This window comes from Neoarius graeffei, chromosome 2, assembly GCF_027579695.1.
Source record: "Neoarius graeffei isolate fNeoGra1 chromosome 2, fNeoGra1.pri, whole genome shotgun sequence".
Lineage (NCBI taxonomy): Eukaryota > Metazoa > Chordata > Actinopteri > Siluriformes > Ariidae > Neoarius > Neoarius graeffei.
Window position 1 is genome coordinate 52,059,584 of NC_083570.1, and position 6,000 is coordinate 52,065,583.

The window sequence follows — 6,000 nt, forward strand, 5'->3', positions numbered from 1 at the left end:
ATATCAGAATAGAACATAGATGACATATCAAATGTTTAAACTGAGAAAATGTATCATTTAAAGAGAAAAATTAGGTGATTTTAAATTTCATGATAACAACACATCTCAAAAAAGTTGGGACAAGGCCATGTTTACCACTGTGAGACATCCCCTTTTCTCTTTACAACAGTCTGTAAATGTCTGGGGACTGAGGAGACAAGTTGCTCAAGTTTAGGGATAGGAATGTTAACTCATTCTTGTCTACTGTAGGATTCTAGTTGCTCAGCTGTCTTAGGTCTTTTTTTGTCGTATCTTCCGTTTTATGATGCGCCAAATGTTTTCTATGGGTGAAAGATCTGGACTGCAGGCTGGCCAGTTCAGTACCCGGACCCTTCTTCTACGCAGCCATGATGCTGTAATTGATGCAGTATGTGGTTTGGCATTGTCATGTTGGAAAATGCAAGGTCTTCCCTGAAAGAGACGTCGTCTGGATGGGAGCATATGTTGCTCTAGAACCTGGATATACCTTTCAGCATTGATGGTGTCTTTCCAGATGTGTAAGCTGCCCATGCCACACGCACTAATGCAACCCCATACCATCAGAGATGCAGGCTTCTGAACTGAGCGCTGATAACAACTTGGGTCGTCCTTCTCCTCTTTAGTCCAAATGACACGGCGTCCCTGATTTCCATAAAGAACTTCAAATTTTGATTTGTCTGACCACAGAACAGTTTTCCACTTTGCCACAGTCCATTTTAAATGAGCCTTGGCCCAGAGAAGACGTCTGCGCTTCTGGATCATGTTTAGATATGGCTTCTTCTTTGAACTATAGAGTTTTAGCTGGCAACGGCGGATGGCACGGTGAATTGTGTTCACAGATAATGTTCTCTGGAAATATTCCTGAGCCCATTTTGTGATTTCCAATACAGAAACATGCCTGTATGTGATGCAGTGCCGTCTAAGGGCCCGAAGATCACGGGCACCAAGTATGGTTTTCCGGCCTTGACCCTTACGCACAGAGATTCTTCCAGATTCTCTGAATCTTTTGATGATATTATGCACTGTAGATGATGATATGTTCAAACTCTGCAATTTTACACTGTCGAACTCCTTTCTGATATTGCTCGACTATTTGTCGGCGCAGAATTAGGGGGATTGGTGATCCTCTTCCCATCTTTACTTCTGAGAGCCGCTGCCACTCCAAGATGCTCTTTTTATACCCAGTCATGTTAATGACCTATTGCCAATTGACCTAATGAGTTGCAATTTGGTCCTCCAGCTGTTCCTTTTTTGTACCTTTAACTTTTCCAGCCTCTTATTGCCCCTGTCCCAACTTTTTTGAGATGTATTGCTGTCATGAAATTTCAAATGAGCCAATATTTGGCATGAAATTTCAAAATGTCTCACTTTCGACATTTGATATGTTGTCTATGTTCTATTGTGAATACAATATCAGTTTTTGAGATTTGTAAATTATTGCATTTTGTTTTTATTTACAATTTGTACTTTGTCCCAACTTTTTTGGAATCGGGGTTGTACAATTGTGTCTTACGGAGTCCTAAAGTATAACCGTGTAACCAGGAAATTCATTATAGTTTTAATATGAAGTCTGTTCTGTTGAAGTTATCAGCTGTTCATTGATGGAAACTTGAAGGCAAAACTGTTCATAACAACTGCAGTCCGAAAGTTAGCAAGTTAACTGTAGTCCTCAGCCATAAAAGCATTACTGTAAGTGTCCAGAGCATCTTCCAAGTGTGACTTTTGACTGTCCATATGGGGCCGTCCTCCATAGGAGCGACATGATGAGACTCCAACCAGACGTAGGGCATCAGGATGGCTCAGGCAGGTCCGAGGAGCAGAAGAGGTCAGCATCTCGATCTCAGGTTTGACATGTAACTCAGAGGGACGGACAGAGTGGGATAGGGGGGATGTCAACTGACAATTTAATTCACTCAGCCTATCTGGTGTTGAAATTGCTAGTGTATAAAATAAACCTCAAGCTGGAGCAAGGACACATTTTAATCTTGCGTTATGTACAGTATACAGTCGGTTTGTCATTCATTCTAGGAACAATATAACATGATAATTTCAGTGCCCTCATATTGAAAAAGTAGGGCTTTTGCACACTGATGGGTTCCATGTTCCTGGAAAGCAACCTGTGACTAATACCAAAACCCCTCTTTTAAAACCACACGTCTCCTTACATCATCTTGACTGAGCGCTAACCTAGTTTCATGTTGCTGTTTTTTTCTAAATGTGTCACTAACCTGACCTTTTCACATTCAACAGAAAGAGGTGGTGTGGGTGTCAGTGTGGGTTCCTCCTCTCCCCCCAATTAACACTTCATCAGCCTACTCATCACAGATCCATTGCTACATCCTTTGGAAATTCTTAGTGAAGAACTAAATGGCTGAGAATTCAGTAACTGGTCTTCGAGTCTGTATTTAAAAAGGCAAAGCATTCTTCCTTTAAATCACAGAACAACATGGCATTATGACATCTGCTGTACCAAAGAAGACATTTAGTGTGTTACATTTCACAGATTTTATTTTTATCATCACAGGTAGCTGAAATAGTCATACATGGCTGCAGGGTTAACTGTCAAAAATCAAAAGGATCAGTTTTAATGTTTGTATCTCCCTTTCTAAATGTAAAATAAATATCAAATATCATATATGTCATGGCTTTGTCTTTATATCAGTCTTCAAACTTTGGCCTTCAGCTTTTGGATCATCATAGTTGCAATATTTATCCCACATTCACCTTGTAATGACACCTATTTATATTATTTGGAAAAATCCAAATAATTTTGTACAATATCTCTCACTGATGGAAATTAAAGAATCTTTCTTATTTCATCTCATCTCATCTCATTATCTCTAGCCGCTTTATCCTTCTACAGGGTCGCAGGCAAGTTGGAGCCTATCCCAGCTGACTATGGGCGAAAGGCGGGGTACACCCTGGACAAGTCGCCAGGTCATCACAGGGCTGACACATAGACACAGACAACCATTCACACTCTCATTCACACCTACGGTTAATTTAGAGTCACCAGTTAACCTAACCTGCATGTCTTTGGACTGTGAGGGAAACTGGAGCACCCGGAGGAAACCCATGCAGACACGGGGAGAACATGCAAACTCCGCACAGAAAGGCCCTCGCCAGCCACGGGGCTCGAACCCGGACCTTCTTGCTGTGAGGCGACAGCACTAACCACTACACCACCGTGCCACCCCATATTTAAATCTACAACTGGTATTGGGAATAACCATGGTAGGACTGGTGATACTGGGACTGTTGGGTAGTACTGTAGCTGATGTAGACCAATACTCTCTGCTTTAGCATCACGTATCCAGCCAAAACTTTGGAAATTAGATTCATGACATTCCCAACAATCTTTTGGAATACTTTTAGCAGGATGGTTGTCATAATGCCCCTGAAGATTGACCCAGTATGCCATCATCAGTTGTAGCCTTCTGATCCTTAATGGCACTTCCCCCATTTCCACCTGCAGTGAAGACACTGGGGATGCAAATTCTCAAAGCCTGAGCTTGTAGTACAGCTAATATTTTAATGTTTGATTCTGCTGCAGACATAAGCTAGACATCCATAATCAAACACATCTCATAAGTGCCCAGTATATGTTTTTTTTTTTAAGGACTGTCTGCTTGCTCCCCAAGTTTGTCCTGCCAAACACCGGAGAATATTGAGTATCTTTTTACATTTATTTTTGACCTTATCCAAGTGAATCTTCCATGTTAGCTTTTTATCAAACCAAACTCCTAAAAATCTTACTGCCTTGACTTGCTCAAGAGGATGATCATATAATTTTATATAAATAGGTGTGATTTTATGCCTTCTTGTAAAACATATTACTTGTGTTTTGGAAACTGATTATCTAAATCCCCATTTATTACGGCTTGCATTTTTGTTTTGACGTATGATACTGTATATTGCGGCCTCTGATCCATAAGGCCCCATCATCTGCATAGAGAGATTTACCTATACCTTGTTCAACTGTTGAGAAGATATCATTGATCATAATGTTTAATAAAAATGGGCTAAACACACTACCTTGTGGAGTTCCATTCTCGACTGTATATACATTGGAATATTCCGCACCTACCCTTACCCATATCTTTCTATCAAATAAAAAAATCCAGAATCCAATTATATGCCCTGCCACCTATTCCCAAATAATTTAATTCATAAATACCTTTTTACAAAGCACATCATAGGCTTTCTCTATCAAAAAAAAAATACCGCGACTATTACCTCCCTAATTTAGTCCGTGCTTTTCTACTATCAGACTCTAAACATAATACTGAGTCCATCGTATTACGGCCCTTATGGAATCCACGCCGATATGGAGAAAAGAAACCACTGATTTTGAAAAAGTGATTTCATCTTACCGTGATTATCCATTCCATGGTTTTGCATAATTGTGATGTTAAGGCAAGTGGTCTATAACTAGAAGGGTCAGAGGAGTCTTTCCCTGGTTTTAGAACAGGCACTATTGTTGCATGTTTCCATGCTGTTGGAAGTTGACCAGAATCCCAGATCTTGTTAAATAGTTTTAATACTTTTTCCAGTGTGTTATCTGGCATAGTTGTGAATATTTTATAACATACAGTTGTGGTCAGAAGTTTACATACAGTGAAATGAATGTCATGGCAATATTTGGGCTTTCAGTAATTTCTTTGAACTGTTATTTTTCTGTGGCAGAATGGCCAGCTTACATCTTTAATTAAAAAAAAAAACTCTAATATTTGGTGCACAAGTTTTAATTTTCTTTGGGTTTTCTGGAATCAACACAGGGTCAAAATTATACATGCAGGGTCAAAAATATACAAACAGCACACCTAATATTTAAGTAAAATGTCTCTTCGCAAGATTCATCTTGACCAAACGTTTTTGTTTACCATGAAAAAGCTTCTGGCAGAACTCTGGTTGGATGTTTCACAACTCTTCATGGTAGAATTCCATCCATCCATCATCTGTAGCCGCTTATCCTGTTCTACAGGGTCGCAGGCAAGCTGGAACCTATCTCAGCTGACTATGGGCGAGAGGAGGGGTACACTCTGGACATCGCAGGGCTGACACACAGAGACAAACAATCATTCACACTCACACCTACGGTCAATTTAAAGCCACCAATTAACCTAACCTGCATGTCTTTGGACTGTGGGGGAAACCAGAGCACCCAGAGGAAACCCACACAGACATGGGAAGAACATGCAAACTCCACGCAGAAAGGCCATGGTAGAATTGGTAAAGTTCAATTAAATTTGTTGTTTTTTTTCTTGGCATGGACTCAACTTATAAGCACGGTCCATATATTTTCAATAGGGTTGAAGTCAGGGCCGTAGCCAGGATTTTTCAAATACCGAGGTCAAACATGGCTGACAGCACCGAAGCCCCACCACCACCGGCACAACTTAAATAAATAAATAAATAAATAAATATCAAACCAAGGATAGATTTGGTGGTGGACACATTTATTTTAACAATTCTAAAACTGTGGCACCATAACTGTGGTGTTTTATCTGACATAAAAGTAGAAAGGTAGTGAACTCTTGAACTGAGTATACATACCTAAAGTACCAGTTACCTAAAGTATTGGCATTATTTACATTGCAGCATACACATGACAGAAAGGGTGTGAACTGCTGAATTGTAAGCTTTAGTATTACACCTTATAATAATAGTGTGTGTGTGTGTGTGTGTGTGTGTGTGTGTGTGTGTGTGTGTGAGAGAGTTTGTGTGTTATTTGTGGGTGTCTGTATGTGTAGAGACATTCTGAGCAGTAATGTAAAGGCATCAGTCTATCTGGCTGTCTTGAATTGAGATCCATTTGCATGCATTCTCTGAAACAGAGTGTTCTCACCATTGCCTGTAATGTAAGTTTGGCTCACAACACATTTACTTCAACAATTCTAAAACTGTGCCATCATAACTGTGGAGTTTTGTCTGACATAAAAGTCAAAACTGAACTGAACTGAGTGTATTGCTCAGCTACCT